Source organism: Neopelma chrysocephalum, unplaced genomic scaffold, assembly GCF_003984885.1.
Source record: "Neopelma chrysocephalum unplaced genomic scaffold, ASM398488v2 Primary Assembly neopelma1_103b, whole genome shotgun sequence".
Taxonomy (NCBI): domain Eukaryota; kingdom Metazoa; phylum Chordata; class Aves; order Passeriformes; family Pipridae; genus Neopelma; species Neopelma chrysocephalum.
In genome coordinates this window covers 1889061-1909298 of record NW_020897767.1, presented here as the reverse complement: position 1 = coordinate 1909298, position 20238 = coordinate 1889061, and the positions used below count along the sequence as shown (strand labels likewise).

Sequence of the window (20238 nt, the reverse complement as noted above, 5' to 3'; positions counted from 1 at the left end):
TTCCTTCTCCTTTCCTTCTCCTTTCCTTCTCCTTTCCTTCTCCTTTCTCCTTTCTCCTTTCCTTTTCCCTTCCTTCCCCTTTCCCCTTGGAAAAGCTTGGGAAGGGCATCAAACGGGCACTGCAGCTAAAAAAAGGCAGTGGGGCTGTTTGGGGAGCTCAGGGAAACCATCAGGGCTAAAGAAATAAATAGAAATAAAGTAAAATAAATATAAAATTCATTTTAAACCAGGCTGCTGAGGGCTGGGAAAAGCCTTGATGCAATCACTCCCTGAAGTGCTCCTCAGGCAATGGTGGGAGTGTCTGCTTGTGATACTCTTTCAAATGGCAATTTGTAAGATTTCTGCCTGACTGCCCAGACTGTTCTGATGTTAGAAATCAGGTATTTCATCAGCTTTAAAAGTTTGCTCTCGCTGTTACAAGTGGTTTCCAAGGCTGGAAGTGAATTAGGCATCTGTGCTTTCCACTTGGCCTCTCTGGGGTGATAGAACACACTGGGTATATATTCAGTGGGTGTTTTAAGTGTAACATTTGTTTTGTCAATTATAAAATGCAGCAGAAAGGGCTTTCAAGTGTTAATTTGGGGCTTGGAGCAACCTGGTCCAGTGGAAGGTGTCCCTGCCCATGGGAGGGGGAGTTGGAACTAGATAAACTTTAAATTCCCTCCCAACCCAAACCATTCTATGATTTGATTTTTTAAAAGCCCACCCTAAATTATTATTAGTTTCCTATAAGAAGCATCATGTTAAAAGTCCTAGAAATTGCTTTATTTTGCTGTAAAACTTTACAAGTCTTTTGATTAAAAGGGGATAGGAGGGGATTACAGGAGATAAAAATGCAACCAAGCAAACTTTCAGCCCGTTTAGAAAAATATTTGAACTATTACCTCCTTCCAGGGATATCATGATTAATGACCACTGAGCAAAGAAAATTAATCTGGAGTGATAAAAACCTTCCTTGGTCACATCACCTGCCTTAATCCCTCTCCATAAAGCAGTGCTGGGATGCAGGAGGGGAGGATTCATGTGTGGAGAGCCCAGGCTGCACTTGGAGAATCCAATTTAAGAGGTCCTGGTAGGTAAATGCAGCATTTTTTTGTGGTCCAGAGCATCTTGTCTCACTTTTCTTCGGGCTCCAGATTTATGGAAAAGCTCTGACATCCCCCAAAAAAGGAATTTCAACTGTATTTCCTTGCCCAGATGATCTGGTTCGTGGAAAACTGTTTCAGTTTTGTTCTTTTCTTGTTTGTTCCCACTTCAGGTTTTTTGCAATATAATAAGTTTGTTGCGTTCTTGGATATTTGAAGGTTTTTAAGCTAATTGTGAAAATTCTCTCCATAATTTTATCTCTATTTAGAGTTACCTTTCTACTTTAAATCACCTTTTGATGGTGACTTGCAGCCTTCTCTACTGTAGAAATACTTCTCCCATGCTCTTTGTTGAGTAACATAAAAAATGAAGGTGAAAATACTGTTTTTAATGTAAGAATAAGAAAAGGAGTGCTCAGAATGACTTAGTCTTACCTTCTGCATTGAGACAAACTTACATAGAATCATTTAGGTTGGAAAAGAAACTTTTTTCCACAGGATTCTTTTTCTGAAGTTAAATCCTGATTGATGGGAAATTTTCCTGTTACTTTCAATGATCAGGAGTTGAACCATTTTAAACTCCTTTAATGCTCTGCCTATTTTTTTTTATTATAGAGCAAAAATATGATTTTAATTTATTTTTTTCCCCACCTTCTCCCGTGATTTTCTGGGGTTTAGTTCTTTACTTTCTCCTCAGCTTTCATTTCAGCCTCAGTAAGGTGATTTAATTATTAACTTTTTAGTAACTTCTGTGCAAATTCTCCTTTTTATTTTTTTTTTTCCCAAACGGTGCAAGACTAATCAGGAGTCCTTAGGTGACACACTTAGTAACAAGCATTGGAGCACGAGTTAGCAAATGCCTCTTCTGTCAAATTAAAACCACTTCAAAACAGTTTGTGGTGCAAGAGGAAATATTTGAGTGATATTTCCCCTTCCAAAGAGAGCACCAGACTGAGAGCATGTCCCTACTTACTCTGTCCATGTTAATTAATACAGCAGAACAAAGGAGGCAAAAGCAGCTGGAGATGATAATGTAGTGTTCCAATTAGTCACCTAGACCAGGAAATATGTTTGGTGTCTTTAGTGCAGATTTATTACAAATTTATGGCCCATCCACCAGCTGGGAATTGCTCAGTAAATCTTTTCTAATTTCAAGGCAGCCAAGCCCAAATTAACTGTTGTGGTTCAGTTCTTTTCCTCCATTTTATGCTTTGTGTTCCCAATTTTTTGCCTTCAGGTCTGGGCTGGACCGGGACCAGAATATTTTGACATGGTTCATGTGGTTCCTCTGCCAAAATCAGGTTGCTTGGTGTGCCCAAAGTGGGGTCAGTGCCAAGGAGGGCACGAGGCTCCTTCAGGTCTTGGGTGTTGAATCAGCTCGTTAATCCGTGACTGATTATTTATTAATTCATTAATTCTCTACACATTCCTTTCTTGTGAAAATGGGAGGTGATGGCCCAGCACCCACATGGGTTCAGCTGTGCAGCCACCAGACCTCTGGGTGACTTTTATTTGGGTGTATTTTGTTGTGCTTGAAGACCAGAATGCAGGGTCATACCTGCAGCTTCCTGCTCCTTTTGCTTCTGGCTCATCCCACAAGAAATAAGTTAAAGCAGGATGGTTCTAAGTTATAGAATCACAGAATAATTAAGGTTGGAAAAGCCCTCCAAGGTCACAGAGTCTCCCCTGTGCCCGATGCCCCCCTTGTCCCCCAGCCCAGAGCACTGAGTGCCACATCCAGGCCTTCCTTGGACTCCTCCAGGGATGGGGACTCCAAACCTCCCCTTCCAGTGCCTGACCACCCTTTCAGTGAAGGGATTTTTCTCATTACACATTAAAATAGTCGCTGTGTGGGGCTCAGTGATGTGATGGTGTTTGTTAGGGAGGTTGGTAATGTCAGACTCCCTTAATTTCTTACTCCTTGCAGTGTAAGAAGGACACTTGTTCTTCCTCAACTACTTTCTTCTGAGGCAGCACCTCTCCTCTTAGGGTTCTGTGTCTTTTTGCACTGGTTGCTCTTCCAAATCTTTGAGTTACTGAATTATTATTAAAATGGCAGTCAAATTTCTCTGCTCTATTTTTCACTTGTTTCTACCTTTCTTTTTTTTTTTATGGGTAAATGGAAACCTAGAGTGGTTTGGGTTGGAAGGGACCTTAAAGTTCATCCAGTCCCACCTCCTGCCACGGGCAGGGACACCTTCCACCAGCCCAGGTTGCTCCAAGCCCCGTCCAACCTGGCCTTGGACACTTCCAGGGATCCAGGGGCAGTCACAGCTTCTCTGGGCAACTTGTGCCAGGGCCTCCCCACCCTCCCAGCCAGGAATTCCTTCCCAATATCCCATCTCTCCCTGCCCTCTGGCAGTGGGAAGCCATTCCCTGTGTCCTGTCCCTCCATGCCTTGTCCCCAGTCCCTCTCCAGCTCTCCTGGAGCCCCTTTAGGCCCTGGAAGGGGCTCTCAGGTCTCCCTGGATCCTTCTCTTCTCCAGGTGAACCCCCCCAGCTCTCCCAGCCTGGCTCCAGAGCAGAGGTGTAACTTCACCCACACCAACAACCTCTGTGCTTGCCTGCACGTGGACTCAGGACTATAACCACCCTCACCAACAATATCTACAGCATAATCAGGTCAAACCCACCATCCTGAGCCTCCCAAAGCTGTTTTTTTGGGCCAGGTCACACCCCCTGCCATAAATCTGCTGCCAGAACCCCGCAGGCTTTTGCACTGGGTGCAATTTGCATTCGTCTGTGTCTCGCTTTTTGTATCACCTCGGTTTCTAAACACAGGTAAAGCTGCTGAGGGTTTATTGATCCATTACCAAAGCACGTGAGGAATGTGAACCAGCTCCCCAGGAACCGGCTCAGGGCGCCGGGGGAAAGGCCAGAGTTTATTTTAAGACAGACTCGCTGGAGGGGTGAAGTTCACAGGGAGCTTTGTGACAACACAAACCAGCACCCAGGTTTGTCTGTTCCTGCTCATTCCTGGGCTGTGTTTGCATAGGCATTTATACAGCTGGGGAGTGAACCCAGCCAGGGAAAGGAAAGTGGCTGAAAGAGACACTTTTTTTTTTTTTGAGGGTTATTTTCACCTGGAGCAGTTCCTGTGCTGGAAAGCTGCTTTTTTTGGGGGGGTTATTTTCACCTGGAGCAGTTCCTGTGGTTCCTGGTGTGGCCACACATGGGGGGCAAGCTGGAGGTGAGATGAAATTGGGGGACTGGGGGTGGCTGCTGCTTGCACTAATTTAAAGAGTATGAATAAATATATGAATAAATGCTGCTGAATGTTGTGTTCCAAAGCCTTTTCCCACTTCTCATCCTCCCAGCTGCCATCCTGGCCCTGGCACCCATCCTAAGGAACTTGGGGATGCTGAGTGGCTCTACCAGTGCTTAAATTCTGCAAGTGTGGGGAGCCCTGGATAATTCTCCATCCAGACATTTCTCAGGCAAAAATTCATTCCATAAATTTTAGCAATCCGTGGATAGCAATTTGGTTCTTGCATTTCCTGGGAGAAAAGTTTCTTTTTTTTCATCCCTGCACTGCACAAATGATGTTAATAATGTGGTGTAAGGACAGAGAATTTGATTTTTTTTTTTCTTTCTGTCTTCTTCATAGGGTCTCAGAATGGTTTTTATTGGAAGGGACATTAAGGATCACCCAGTGCCACCCCCTGCCATGGGCAGGGACACCTCCCACCAGCCCAGGTTGCTCCAACCTGGCCTTGGACACTTCCAGAGATCCAGGGGCAGCCACAACCTGTGCCAGGGTATCACCACCCTCACATTAAATAATTTTTTTGGGTTTATATTTTGATTTGTTAGAATGTGCAAAACTGGAACCATTTAGTATTGATTAATACACACAGTTAAAAAAAACCCAAAACCCCAAACAGAGAAGTGTGACTACGTTTGCAGGAATGTAGAGAACATCTAAGGGATTTTTAGACTTGAGATGGGATAAAAAAAAAACCCTGTCAGCAACATAAAGGGAGAAAATAACAGAGTTGTAAAAGATCCACAGCACAGAGTGTTGGTTTTTAGCAGCTGTGACATTTTCATAATAGCTGAAGCCCTGAAACTTCTGTTCAGCATTTTTACAAGCAAAACACCACATTTGGAGATCTCTGCCCACAGCCAGACTTCTGTAAGTAAGGGGATTATGAGGCACAAGCACGTGGATTTTGATTTTTAGAGTATGTGTCGAGCCTGAATAAGCAATGACTGATGAGGTACAGCAGCTTTTATACTTTATATCTTTTCAGAATGAAAGGTATGTGTTTCTAAAAAAAAAGGAACTTTTCAGAAACCCTCACAACATTTGATATTCAACAGCAGCTGGGAAGAAGAAATTTCTAGCTGTTGAAACCGGTGTGTTGTCGGAGGAGTTAAATCCACATTGGCTCAAAAAAGTGAGAATAATGTTCCTATTATTCCTATTTATTTCATAAATGAAACTACCTTTACTGTTGTGATAGTTTAAGGGATTTAAAAACAATAGATTTGGGCCTTAAAGGGAATGTAAGGGACACCTTCCACTATCCCAGGTTGCTCCAAGCCCCGTCCAACCTGGCCTTGGACATTTCCAGGGATGGGGACAACCTGTGCCAGGGCCTCCCCACCCTCCCAGCAAACTGTAATTAAGTATTTCGAATCCTCAAGAGCTTCTGCGGCCTCTGTAGGTGTCAGGGAGCTGTTTCAGAGGGTTTTGCCATCCCTTATCACCTCAGGAGATGTGTTGTTGATGTTGGTGAAGTGCCTCTCCGGTGACAAGTGTTGAAAGGAGGGTGGAGAAGTGCAGGAAAGACTTTCCAAGGCTTGTGATCTTTTTCTTACCCAGTCTGTGAGTTGTGGAGAGCTTCAGTTGTCACACTTGGCATTTGTGATTCAGAAGCATCCAAACTCAACTCCTTTAAGGTCACTGTGTCTTCACTCAAGTAGCAGTTGCTTTCAATTCAATCAAAACTATCTAATAAAGTTTTCTTTTGGGTTCATTTAAAGTTATATCACAGTCACTGGTTGGCTTAGTACCTTATTAGTGTTATTTGTAATAATTCTCCACGTTGAAGTAGCAGTTGACGTTTCAAGGACTCGTTTTATGTATTTTTTTACACTAAATACAGCTTTGTAAAGCACCTTGAACTCTGTGTTTGGTACAGAGGTTACAGTTATTATTAATAAATTTCTTAAAGGTTACAGTTATTATTATTATTATTATTTTTATTATTATTATTATTTCCTTGTTCTGCTGAGATGTCAGCAGTTAAATTTGATTTCTTGGCAGCTGACACAAAGAAAACAGGCAACACCAGAGGACTGCTCTATTTGCAAGGAAGTCTGAGAGCTTTTTGTTTGGCAAGTGGAGGGATATCTTGGAGCAGTTGGGAGACATTTCTGCCAGGATTTTACACTCCCTGGAGTGTCACCTTGTGTTTTCTCTCCCTCCCATCCCTGATTGTTGCTCCTTCTTCTTTACCAGTGGGTAAAACACTTGGACCTGACAGTAGCAACAGGAGAGCAGGAAGAATATGGGGAAGAGATGGATGACCCCAAAATCAAGTAAGGAGGGGAGGAAAGAAGTTTTTGGGCATGGGGAGAGCACAGTCACACCTCCATCACCCAGCTGTGGAGGCCCTGTGTTGGTCCTGGCTGTAACCTCCAACCTGGAGCAAAATAACCAATAATTCCAGCAGTTTTGTTAAAGAGGAACATTCCCTCACCCTCTTCACGTGTGTTACCACTCACCAGAGGATCAGGCCAAGTGTTTTCTGTCCAAGGCAGCTTTCTGAGCCCGGGAGGGAGCTGTGATGCAAAGCAGGAGAACTTTCACGTGGATGGGATTCTTAAGCTCTATTTATAATTAAGTCGGGATTATTATTTTATTTTTTCACTCCACCCTTTTTTTTTTTCCCCACCCTGCCCTCCCCAGCCTTTGAAGGGAGGCCAACTGTCTGGCATGTCTGTCACAGTTCTCCTGGTTTTTCTGGAGAGCTTCCAGTGCCAGAGATTTTGGGCAGCTTAGAGGAATTTATCAAATAAGGACCTTGAGATGATCACACCAGAGTTGTTCCATCTTGGGGTGCTGCAGCTGAGGGAAGGGGCTGGAGATGCCACTTATTTTTTAAAATTGTCTGTTCAGAATGGCCATAAAAATGGAGAAGGAGGCTGATCCTGCCTTTAGCCCAGCTCTACATCAGTGCTAATCTCTTTTCTAACTGTAAACTCATCCCCAACTGGAGTGAAGTGCATGTTGGTTTATAAATATGGGTCCCTGTGATCATCAAGCTTTTATTCTGTAGGAAGCTCCTGTGGAACTTAATTTTTCCCTGGTTAAACCATGGACAAGGCATTCCTTTCTCCTTCAGTGCAATATCTGCCAGCACTGATTGGTTAAATCCTGCCTGTTTCTGTTCTTTAGGGAATAGGAGCAATCACACTGAATTGTATATTAGATTTTAAAATGGTGTTTAGGGTTTGACTGTGTTTTTCAACAAACTCGCTTCCTTGAAGACCATTAAGTGTAAAATTGGATCCATATCTATAGGAACACAACATTTATGGCTGCCAACAAATGCCTCCCAGTCTGTCATGGATTAAATAAATTTAAAGTATCCAATTATTCTTTTTATGATGGAAAAATGAGAAGGCTGGTGACTTGCCTTAGATGTTTGCAGAGGAGTGGGACATTAGACCCTTCCAAGTCTTAGGCTGGTAATAATATGGCCATTTTTCCTTGCTTGATATGCTCTAAAATCCCAGTCAGTTGACTTCTTGGAGGGAACTTAAACCTTGTTATGAATAACTTTTGAAACTAATGCTAATTACCTGTGATCTTTCATCTGTGCAATAATTTCTGTAGAGGGTTGTATGACAGCTAATTAATTTTCTTGTCTCTAGTTATTGATCACTCAGATTGGTTTGAGTGATGTGTTCTTGGTTCAGCTGGACCAGCCCTTTCCATGCCTAATCCTTTTGTCTCTGCCTGCCTCCTACGTGCTGAGTGTTTTTTCTCTCCCCACAGACTTTATTCCTGAGGGTTTAAGCTGTAAAAACCTCATGCAGAAGCTGGGTGGGTTAACTTTTTGACCCCATTTTTGGGTAACAGTAGCAACCCTCAGCAGATGGAGAACTTTTATCTTCCTGCAGCACTTTATGGTGTTTGCACAGCTCCCGATAAAGAGCTGGAGGAATTCTGCCCCTGTTTTGGCACCTCCTCACCGTGTTCGAGGGTTGTAGGAGTCCAAAAATACTTAGATTGCTACAAAAAGCAAAATGTGTATTAATTTTTTTTCCTCCCAGATTCATACTTTATCCTGTGTGGAAAAAACAGTGTCTCATATTTTCTCCTTCTTCTTTTTTACCTCATGCTCTTCTTTTCCCATAATTACTTGTCGTGGGGACGCAGTTGGCTGACTGCGTTTTGAGTTTGGAATAATGGGTGTTTTAACTGGATTTTTCCTTTTAAGGACTGTGTTCTAGGTCTGAGGAGCTGAAGATCCCCCAAATAGGTTTTGTCTTAGAAGTTTTGATAGGGAGAACTGGAGGATGGATGTGGAATTGGTGATTTGCTCGCTGTGGGTTAATCACAGCTGTGTTTTCATGGTAGGATTTCGGTAATTGCAATTTTTCTTTGCATAAAACATGGCAGAAACATGTGATTTGGATGAGTGGGCCATGAGAGTGTGTTGCCACTGCCTTGGAGCTGTGATGAGAACAGCAGCAATGTGATGGTCTTTTTTTTGCCCAGAGAAGCTCTGGCTGCCCCATCCCTGTGAGCGTCCAGGGCCTGGTTGGAACAATCTGGTCTGGTGGAAGGTGTCCCTGCATATGGAAGGGCTTGGAAAAAGATGGGCTTTAAGGCCCTTTCCAATCCAAACCATCCTGGGATTCCATGATTTATAGGAGAAAACAGAGACCTGCCTAGAGAAGATCTGTCCCAAGCCTGTGGGTTGAGATCCCCATGCACAGTTAGCTCTGTTCCAAGTGTTTTCCTAACTCCATCCTTGAAATCACCTGGCTGTGTTTCAAACCTGGAATCTGCTCTTCAAGGTCCCAAATAAATAAATAGTTCCAATTAAAGGTCAGGCTCAGACACATGAGTTTCTGGTGGTGGAATTGGAGGGTGATGAGCTGAAAGCTGTGGAACATCAAAGGGGTTTTTCACACCAGGGTGGGAAGTGCAGGAAGTGACACAGGGATAATAACTGGGAATTTGCAGAGTGCTCTCGGGCATCTGAGCTGCTTTCTTGCACCCTTTTGTGCATCAGCAGATCAGGCTGGACCTGCAGCAGGGAGGGTTTGAGGGTCATTCAGCATTTAAATACGTTCTGAATAATTTGGGGTTTGTTGTTGTACCTTACCTTTAATCTTGTTCTGCATTAAAAAGGTCATCATACTTTATTTACTTGGTATGTACCTGGTTTCTTTAATTGCTTAAACAACCAAGGATTTCAGGAGGTGATGGAGAGACACAGAGCCAGAGGAAAATAACCTTTTTGCAGTGCACTCTTTCTTGGTCTACATTAAAGAACTTAGCTTTTAATCTTTCTTTCTTCTGCTGACATGGTCTTCTCTAGAATGTTTTTCTTACCTCTCTCAGCATCTTTCTACTCAATGGTTTATCTCAACTCCTGATTTATTTTGTTAAACAAACACAAGTGCCCTTTATGAACCCTGATCAGCTGTTATGATCAAATGGTCTATTTAATTTTTGTGAAGGTCCCATAGCTAAGTTACAGATTTATACCTGCAGCACAACCAAATACCAGGTACTGGTTTATTTTTAGTTACCTTCTGATACTTTCATAGCACAAATAGCTGCATGTATCAATATAACCTGATTAAACAGTATTTTAAAAGTGGAAATTCTGTTCCATCAGAACCAGATGCACAATTTTATTCTAAGCTGTTCCCTTCAGCTGCTCCATCCACTTCTTTGCAGGTATTGCAATATTTCCCTGGAAATGTTTAAAGATCCTTCCCAAAAACACTGAGGGGGTTTTTGCTGGTGCAGCATCCCTTTATCCTGATAACCCAAGTGATTAAACATCACCTGAGAACTGTTCAGGAATGTTGTCCCTGGTTTTCCCTTCCCTGCTGCTGGTTTTCAGTCACCAAAGCCCATTCATGGGGGGGTGAGTGAGAGCACAGAATTGCAGCAAGAAAAGTTCTCTCCTTTCCAAAGGCTGCTGAACTCCTTTTTTCCTGTCATAAAGTTTATTGCTTCCTATATATTTGCCTGGCATTGTGGAAGGGAGAGTTTCCCCCTTGTTCTGCAGAATTCTTCAGCTTACACTCAAAGCTCTAAAATTTGCTGATTCTGCTCACTGTGTAAATTCTTCACTAATTAAACTTGTCCTGACCCTCCTGTCCATATTTTTTTTATTTAATTTATTTTTTTTTTTATTTAATGGTCTCAGTAAGGTTTATTGGGGCAACATTTCTCTTTTCCCTTCTCTGTCACCACACAGTGAAGACTTTGCTAAAAATCTCCTTTCCAGTGCAATAACAATTAACAGCCTGAAGGGATGTTCTTTTTGAACTTTTCCCTGTTTGGGGGGTTTAATCCTGTAGCTCAGGCAGAAAATTTTGCTCCAGGCTGGAAGTTGGGATTGAAGGGCTGAGTTTCAAAATGTTTTGGTTCCATTATAAGGTGCAGGATAAAAAAAAATAATAAAAATAAACAGCATCTAGTGAAAGGTGTCCTTGCCCATGGCAGGAGGTTGGAACTAGATGATTTTTAGAGTCCCTTCCAATCCAGGCAATTCTGGTTCCATAATTCCATGATTTTTCATAATTCCATGATTTTTCGTAATTCTATGATTTTTTTATAACTCTATGATTTTTCATAATTCTATGACTTGTCATAATTCTATGATTTTTCATAATTCTATGATTTTTAAATAACTCTATGATTTTTCATAACTCTATGATTTTTCATAATTCTATGACTTTTCCTAATTCCATGATTTTTTATAACAGTGTTTATTTTCTTACTAGTATTTGTTGGTTTGGGTTTTTTTCCTTTACTAGTGTTTGAGGGGTTTTTATTAGTAACATTTAGGGTTTTTCTTTCCACTATTACTGGTTTGTTTTCTTTTCTTACAGCTGATTTTTTTTCCTCATGTCTCTCCAGTTTCTCCAGGCCCTAATTTAGCAACGACCCAGCAGCCTAAAATCCACCCAGGGTTGTACAAAGGGTTTCTGGGAGGCTCTGAGCAACCTCCTGAAAAAAGCAAGTGGTGCCTTTGATTGTGAAGAGTTAGAATTTGAGCCCCCCATGCACAAAAGGAATAAGATTTCTTCTTTTCCCCCAGTGAATCACTTTTTATTTGGAGGGGAACAGCAGTAAAGCGAGTTTTCATCCGTGTTCATTTACATGGATATTTTGCTCCAGTGGCCTCTGAGAGTCCCTGGAATTGGCCTGCAGGGTAGGAAAAGCACAATAAAGAGAAACTCCTACAATAAGTTATTTATTCAGCTTTTCTGGTGAGCTGGGCACCTGTTTGGAAATGCACTGTGCAAATATTGCAGGGTTTGCTCGGTGGTTTGGACGTGTTTTAGCAGGTAAAGAGCATCAATAGTCACAGGGAGTTAGAGCAGACACCCAACCCTGCATCCCTTTGGGAAAAAGGGGGAGTTGTCAGGTGATGTGGATCAGAAATTTCCAATCAATTTAAAATAAATTATTTTAAAAAAAAAAAAAGGCAGGTTGAGCATTTGCCTCTTGGGTTTGAGCTTTGTCCACTCACAGCTCAAAAATCTTGGAAGAAATTCTGCAAAGCAAGTGATGGCATTTCCCAAGCTGAGATGGGCTTTCACTCCTAGAATACAATACTTTTATGTTTTTAAATTGTCAGGCATTTATTGGTTTGAATTTTTAGTTTTAATTTTTTTAGGAGTTTTAATTTCTTAGGAGTTTTAATTTTTTTTTTCTGCTTGTGATGATTTTCTGTTTAGCACTCCTCTGGATTTGTGAGCAGGAAATTGAGGAGACAGAAAATTTGGCACCTTTAATTTGTCAAATTAAACCAGGCAATCTGTACAGTGAATAAATCTCCCCATCCAGGGCATTTCTTACTCGTGCTTGGTACCACTCTGCCAGCTTAATTAAGAATATATCAGTGTCTTTGGGGCAGATAATTGCCCAAAGAGACTTTATTTTTATTGCTCTTCTAATTGAATGAAAACTGGCTTTTAATTCAAATTATTTCCTATGTTTTGTTTTATTATTCCATTGAGTGGACTGATGGGTTTTGTGGATATTAGGCTTTGAGAAGTATCAGCCAGGAATACCCAGGAGCTAGAGGTGATTTCTTCAGAGGTGTGAAGGTGGGAAAGACTATTTGAAGTGTAAATAACCTTAATGTGCTCGGAAAATATGATGGAAGAACAGGGATGGTGCTGAACAGAATCATCCTGGCACTTTAATTATATATATATATGTATGTTTATATATTTTTATATATTTATTTATATATTTTATATATATATATATAAAAATTTGTCTCCTTCTAGCAAGGAAGACAAATTTAACATCATATTGAAGAGATAAGGAAATAAAAGTGGGAAATGTGTGTCAGGGGAAGGGAATATTTGTTCTGGACCAAACCAAGATCTTCTGTGGTTGCTTTCTTTGGGACAAAGACCTGGAAACTCACCACAGTCATGAGGCTTTTGAGGCAGGAAAAGTTGAGGAGAAGAGGTGTCCCTGTCCCTTTGGAGGGAATAAAACAAGGGTCAGGATGGGATTTTTTTTCCTGCAATCGACTTTTACCTGTTTCCTTCCAATATTCCGTGTGCTACTAAGCTGAGAATGACATTTTAGTAAAAAACCATTAGGGAAAAAATGCTATGAAATGCCATTTGTCCTGGACAGTGGTGAAAATAGCAAATATTATGGATTTTTTTCTTCTTTCTGAATCCTGGGAATGTTTTCTTAGTAATATTCAGAGCTCAATCTTTAGCAAATGCTATGAACTGAAAAATCATAGAATCCTAAAATCACAGAATCCTAAAACCATAGAATAATAGAATCATAGAATCCTAAAATCATAGAATAATAGAATCATAGAATCATAGAACCATAAAATCATAGGATCATAAAATCATAGAATCAGAGAGTGGCCTGAGTTAGAAGGGACCTCGAAATGTGATTTTCTTCCAGCTGCTTTCCATAGGGTTTTGATTCCTGTCCTAGACCACGGATGTTTATGGTGAAGGGCAGTGAGAGAAACTGTACAAAGCTAATTTTTTCCACCCAAATAATTTGAATTAAATATCCTTATATTCCATTATGAATGTTTAATGCCAATTTGTGCCCGTGGATGTGGAAATTATGTGCTTCTAGTTCAGAAATTTGAGCTTCAGAGGAAGAAAAACAGCGTGTGCAGAGTTTGGGTTTGGAGCTGAAGTTATGCCATAGATGTCAACAGAGCTTTTGTGGACCCGTGAAAGGAGCTTGTTATGTTTGTATTGTCCCTCCCTTCCAAACGAGGGCAAATCTCTTGTCTCTCACAATGCAACCAGAGGCTGTTCAAACACCAAACTGTGCCAAAGGCAGCTTGTGGGGAACGGTCCCGAGCCAGGAAAAACCGGAATGTGCTTTCTGCTGCTTTCTGCTGCTTTCAGCTGTCTGGATTAGGGTGTTGATGGGAAGGAAAAGCCACCTTCCCCTGGCTGAGGTTGGATGGGTCAGCAGTTTGCTGAGAGTGGCTCATTTAAAGCATTTCCAACCCAACAAGTCCCTCTGAAGCCTTTTTGTGCCTGTAACCACGAGAGGAATCCAATCAGACTCTGTGAGTCCTCTCAGGAAAATAAAGCCGGTTGTCCTCGCCCCTTTCATCTTGATTTTCCAGGGTTCACGTTTCCCAAACTTTTGTTTCCCAAACAAGCCTTTCCCGAGGAGGGTAATGCCATCAAATACACGTGGAGATAGATTCTGTCAGGTGCATTTTTTTTCCTAGAGGACATTATCAAAAAATGCCTCTCTGATGATCAGCTCAGCTCAGCTCCCCCTTTGCTGGCAAATTTGGGAGTGAAAAGTTCAGCTGGAAGGGGTAATAGAAAGCAGAGTGCTGCCAATAGAACACCTTGAGCTGGGAAGGGGATTTTCATCAGCTCTTCTCCACTGGTGTTAAGCTACAATTTATAATAAAACCATATAAAAAAAAACAAACAAAAAAAAGGGGATTGTACTGTAGGGAAAAGCCAGTATGGAAATATCCAGGATAAATGTAAGAGTGGATGTCACCCGTGTGATTAGTGCTTTTAATGAACATAAATGTCACGTGGGGCATGAAAATGTAACTTGCAAAAGTTACCTATTTATTACAGGTAATAAATATATTTATATTAATTTATAATATTTATTAATTTTTATTATTTTAATTTTATATTTATTATCCTTTATTATTTATTTATTAATATTTTAATATATTTATATATTTATTATTACATTATAAATTGTAATTTGCAAAAGTTACCTATTTATTATGGGTAATAAATAAATATATTTCTATTTATTTATATTATAAATATATAAATTGATATTATAAATATATATTTATATTATAAATATATAAAAATATATCTAGATGTAAATATATTTCTATTTATTTATATTATAAATATATAAAAATATATCTAGATATAAATATATAAATATATTATAAATATATAAAAATATATCTAGATATAAATATATTTATATTTATTTATAAATATAATATACTTATGTTTATTTAATTTATACTTATAAATAAATCTATATTTATATATAGATAAAAATGTTATATGTATAAACACACACACACACACACACACACACACACACATATATATATGATCTGCTGTTAAATTTACATTTTCAATTAGGAGTTCAATTCAGATACTTATATTTCTTAGAAATGGAACCTCCTACCACCTGAAATGAGTTGAGGTACTTCTGGATAAAAGCTGGTTTTAAGTGAGTTCGATATTTAAACTCACTGTTCTTCACACCTGATTTTCAGACTTAATTGATTCAACAGCAGGAGTTCACTGTTGCAGTTCCCTGGGCATGGAATAGCAGCACTGGGAATTGCTGGTGTCTTCCCAGAAGCTCTCACAGTCATTCCTGGTGCATTCCAGGAGCTGAGAGGATTCCAAGGATTGCCCAGGAACACCAAACTGGTGTAAACACGAGGCAAAGATGGTATCAACGTCATAAATCTCACACATCAAACCCTGCCAATATCAACCTGACTCTGTGTGGGGTTTCTTTTCCAGTTATGGTGCAATTATTGTCTTAAACTGGCATAAACTGGTGGCAGGAAGGCCTTGGGGTGCTGCACTCGGTGATATTGGAGGCCTTTTCCAACCTAAAAAATTCCACCATTCTGTGATTCTTGGCCATTTTCTTATTCTTGGGAAAATAAAGGCAAAATAATCGCTCTGGTGTTGTATTGTTGCTGTAGAAAATATTGTGCCTGTGAGTTCAGTGCAGTTCCTGGTAGAGGAGGTTGAAGGGCATTTTCTTTGGACTCTTACAATAAAACTAGACAGAGGTGTTTTACCTTTTCCCCCTCTTCTTTCAGCTCCAAAAGCGGGTTTGTATCGGCACAGACACGACACCAAACCTTTTGTGACCTGGGAGAAGGTTCCAACTAAAACCAGAGGTTTAGTTGAGCACCTTGGAAGGATTAAAGAAGTCTTTTATTGATTGTGGTCCGAGGCTGAAATTGTAGAAGAAAAATACTGAAAATCAGATTTTTCTCTCCTACATTCAGTATGTTCTTTAAATTCAATTTTCTAAAAACTGCTTTGTACGGAAGTGCTCAAGAAAAGAAAAACTACTGCTTATTCCTGTAATCCCTTTTTTTTTTTTCCTAGAGTAATATTAAGTTCCTATTTCCAGTCTGGCACAGGTGAGAGAGAGAGATTTAAACCAGTTGCATGTGATGCAGAGAAGCTGTTCCAAGCTCAGGTGTAAAAGCTTTTGCTCATCCATAGCTTTACCAAAGGGCAGTTCTTTGAGGAAATGAAATATTTCCAGAAGAGAATAGGAGATTTAGCTGGAAAAAAATTGAAATTTAGCTGGGAATGCAACTGATTTTGAAATGGGACAAATTTATTTTCTACAGATGATCAGGGATTCTGAATTTTAAGTGAACATCAATTTGGGCTATAAGAGGAATGTGATGTAATGCAGCTTTCATCACATGTTTTCTCCTTGCAAATACCTCACTTCAGTGGTACTTCTCGGGTTTATCATGTTAATCAGACATTATTTTGTTAATCAGACATTATTTTCATTTCAGAATCACAGCAGTTGGGTGGATTGTGTAGTCAGACACCTCCATGTCTCCCAGTCATTCCCATCACACCTCCCCGTGCCAACATTATCCCCGGAGCTAAAGGATGTTGTCATTCCCAGCTCTGTTTGTGCTTTACTTCTCTAAGATCTCAGATAAAGAACTCCATAATTTCTTGTAATTAAGCCCCAAATTTCATCCCAGGCATTTGTTAAGGGTGCTGTGGGTGAACATAAAGGAATGTGTTTAAAAATAATGTTGATAAGTTCAATTTGATTCTGTCAGCGTAGAGTAAAATATGTTTTCCTCTGTTATTCTCTGCTTGTGATAACAGGCAAAAAGTCAAAAAGCAGAGACTTCAACTTGGTGGGTGAGAAAAGGTAAACCTTGTATAAAAAATAGTTTTAATTTGCAGATCTGCAATAATATTTTGGTTGTTTGTTTTTTTAATCCTTCAAAATATTTACTTTTCCACCCCTTTTTTATTTTAAATGTTTAGATTTTTTAAATGCCTGTTTCCCAAAGGGTTTTTTAATATTTTTTCCACCCATTTCTTCATTTTGGAGCGGGGTAGATGATGCCTTATATATCGAATTTAGAGGAAAATGTGAGAATGGCAGTTTTTCCCTAAGAAATGGGGGAACCAAGGAGCTGGGTTTTGCCCTTTTCAGATAAATCCAATTTTCATTTTTTGGCCTCTCTGCTTTGTTGCAGGGAACACCTGATGATGTCAGGTGTTGGGTTTAAACTTCTTCAGCCCTGAACACACATACCTTTGTGCCTGTGTATTCCCCAACTCTTATGTCCTGAAGTGGTATTTAACAGGCTTAGCAGGAGCATTTGCAATTATCTAATAGCACCTGAAAATTGCTTTTACTAAATGACAGCAGGAAGTTTCATTTGCATCCCGTATCTCCATGTTCCATCTGCTAATCCTCCAGCAGGAGCTGCCAGGAAAAACAATGTAGACAGGCTTGAATTTTATTAAAATCAGAAATCAAGCTTCCTACTTTTCTGTAAGATGAACCTTAAAACCTCCTGGAATATATTAATTAGTTCAGCCATTGTGTGCCTGGTTGTTTTCTTGAGATGTTCCTTATTCTTGGTTGTTTTTTTTTTTATATGAGCAGCCCTTCCCTCTTGGGTTGTTTTCCCTCCCTCCAGGAAAGCTGGAGCTCCGTGTTCCCTCTTGTTTATATAAGTTAATCTTCCACGTTGTGACAGTTTTTCCCTTCGTTAATGAGGGCTCCTAATTGGCCCTAATGAAACATTTACTCACGCTGCCTGATAATATTATATGAAAGCACAGCAGAGATGAGACACTCTGAAGAAAACAAGCATTTTTAAAGATTCCAGATAAGATATGAAAGCCATTTTTTGGCCAATATTTTCCTTTTTTTATTTGAGAAGGGCTCCCGGTGCAGCTGTGTAACCAAGCCCACGTCAAACAACATCCATTATTTATTGGCCTGGTTGGCAAACAAGGACACCTTTGACTACATCAAATCCTGAGGTCGATTTACTGTGCCTCACACCAGCCAAAGAGTGGCTTTTTTGTGTTTATGTTCTCTGAATTTTTCCATTTGGCATCGGCCTGTCCTGGGAAAGCGATAGGAACCCCGGGGAGAGGGGCAGGAGAGAGCCTGGATTTGTAGAAAACTGGCACAGGTGTAATTGTGCCTTTTATTTGCCATCCAGGTGCTTCAGATCCAGTTACACACCAGCCTCCCCATAAAGGGAAAGTTTCCTCAACCCAGCAGGAGCTGCAGAAAATCCAGGATAAGTTTTGCAAATGTTCTGCCCCTGGAATAATTCAGTTCCAAATGCAGGGGAAAATTGAAATCATTAAATGCTGTCGAGCTGCCTGAAATTTGATTAAACTCTCGATATTTGATTAAAACTGGGTTGCTAATTTATAAATGAGATATTCAAAGGGCTGAAGTGTCTCCAAGGCCAGGTTGGATGGGGCTTGGAGCAGCCTGGCCTAGTGGAAGGGGGTGGAACAAGATGAGCTTTAATGTCCCTTCCAACCCAAGCATTCTATGATTCCATGAGAAACAGAGTTATTTTGCAAGGAATCCATGAAGAAGGACTTTGGCCCCCCAAAAAGATTCTCCTCATGTTGTTGCCAACATCACTCAAGCAGCCTCTGTGCACCAAGGAGTCAGGAAAACTGGATCCCTGATGGTCCAGGGACACAGGATAATTAGGATCAGGAATGTGTGGCTCTGAAAATTGCTACCTCCTCGTGCTGGAGTTGTATTTTTAACTCCACACATTTGAGGGGACCTGTTTGCTTCATTAGGTTCATTAGGAACCTCTAATTAGGAGGCTGAGGGTTGTCTTGTGCTCTTCCAGGTTCCCTCGCTCCTGATTAGTGCTTCTATTTTGGGCACAGCTTGTGTGGAAAGCTTGGATATCTGTGGAGTGTGGAATATTTATTTCACCTGGAGTGGTTTGGTCCTGCCCATTATTCATTGCTTGGATAATGATTTTTCCCTGGGAACAGAAGTAAACTCATTCTCATGGAAGGGCTGAGCAGCCTCATTCCTTCACTTTTTTGCCTTTTTTTTTGTCTTTTGTGGCCTTGGGGTGTCACAGGGAGGAGGGATTTTTATTTCTGCAGCAGCACAGCCCTCAAAAATCAGATCCAAACCGTGTAGTTCAGGTGCTTCTCAGGATATTTTGTTATAAAAACCAAATTTTTATCTTAGTTTTCAATATCAATAAGGACATAGAGTGTTTCAGCTAATTAGTTTCTTCCAAGCAGAATTATAATAATTGGTTTCCTGTTTGTTTTCCACAGGTTCTTCTACTTAATGCTTTAGATTCTGGGCTGTAGTAAGAAGAAATCTGGACATCCTACAGAAAATACTGTTGGAGGTGCACTGGGAGTAGAGGTGAGCTGAGGCTTCCTCAGTATAGTCATAAAGCCAGGATTTAATAAGCAGATCTTCAGTAGGATGGCAAAATTCATGATTAAAATTACAATTAAATACTCAGTTCATAAAACTGAACTTTCTGGTGTTCGATTTGTTGGCGAAACCATCTCAGTTGGAAAAGAAAAAAACCAAACCAAACCAAAAAATATAGGAAAAAGTGGGAAATTCTGTGTCTTCACTGCCGTGGTGACTTTTTCAGTTCGGTGCCCGGGCCTGGGCAGGGTGTGTTGGGAGGGTTTGGAGGGAATGCCCTTGGCATCCCAATGCCCTTGGCATCCCAAAGCAACACCTCTGGTTTGGCTGGAGCCTCCACTCCAGCTTGTTTGTCCTGCTGGGAATTTGCATGGGTGGAGCGAGGCTGATCCTGCTTTTTTTTATCTCCCAACCAGGCCTTGGTGTCGCTGCAGTTTGCCACAAACCCCTGGGTGTGTGTGGACATCTAAACACCAAACCCACCAAAATGTTCAGTGCTTAATTCTCCTCCTCCATAAAGCCTTAGCAGAGGGCCCGGGGGGAGCAAATAAATGTATTTTTGTGTCATTTTATCTCCTCCCTCTGAACTTTCCCCCCTTTGCTTCTCCAACACTTGTGTGCCATCCCCAGGTTTTTCCTCAGCATTTCCTTGGGATGCACTTTAAATAAATCTAATTTACACTCAGAATTAGATTGTGGAGCTTATCTGAAATCAACAGTCTTACATTGATCTGTCTCAGATAAGGAATTGGTTTGGGCTCGAGGCTGGTGGTGTTAAAAACGACATTTCCCCGCTTTTTTGCTCTCTTTAATAATATTATATTCCAGTTTCAAGCAGGATCTAAAAGAGTTTTCAGTTTTCACGTCGATTTTTAGGAGACCTTTCAAGGAATCTTTGGGGTTGACATCGGTTGGAAGGGCAAACAGATGGAAAAGAATAACGTGAACTTGAATTTT

At 40.5% G+C, this 20238-nt stretch overlaps 1 protein-coding gene across 2 annotated transcripts in view; it reads left to right on the top strand.

Moving 5' to 3' along the window:
* The window catches only part of LYPD6B (LY6/PLAUR domain containing 6B), a 48026-nt gene that overhangs the window by 21090 nt on the left and 6698 nt on the right, over positions 1-20238 (top strand). For both annotated transcript variants that reach the window (XM_027695929.1, XM_027695928.1), the window contains exon 2: positions 19173-19266. The gene's annotated coding sequence lies outside the window, so the exon portion shown is untranslated. The remainder of the gene's footprint in view (positions 1-19172; positions 19267-20238) is intronic.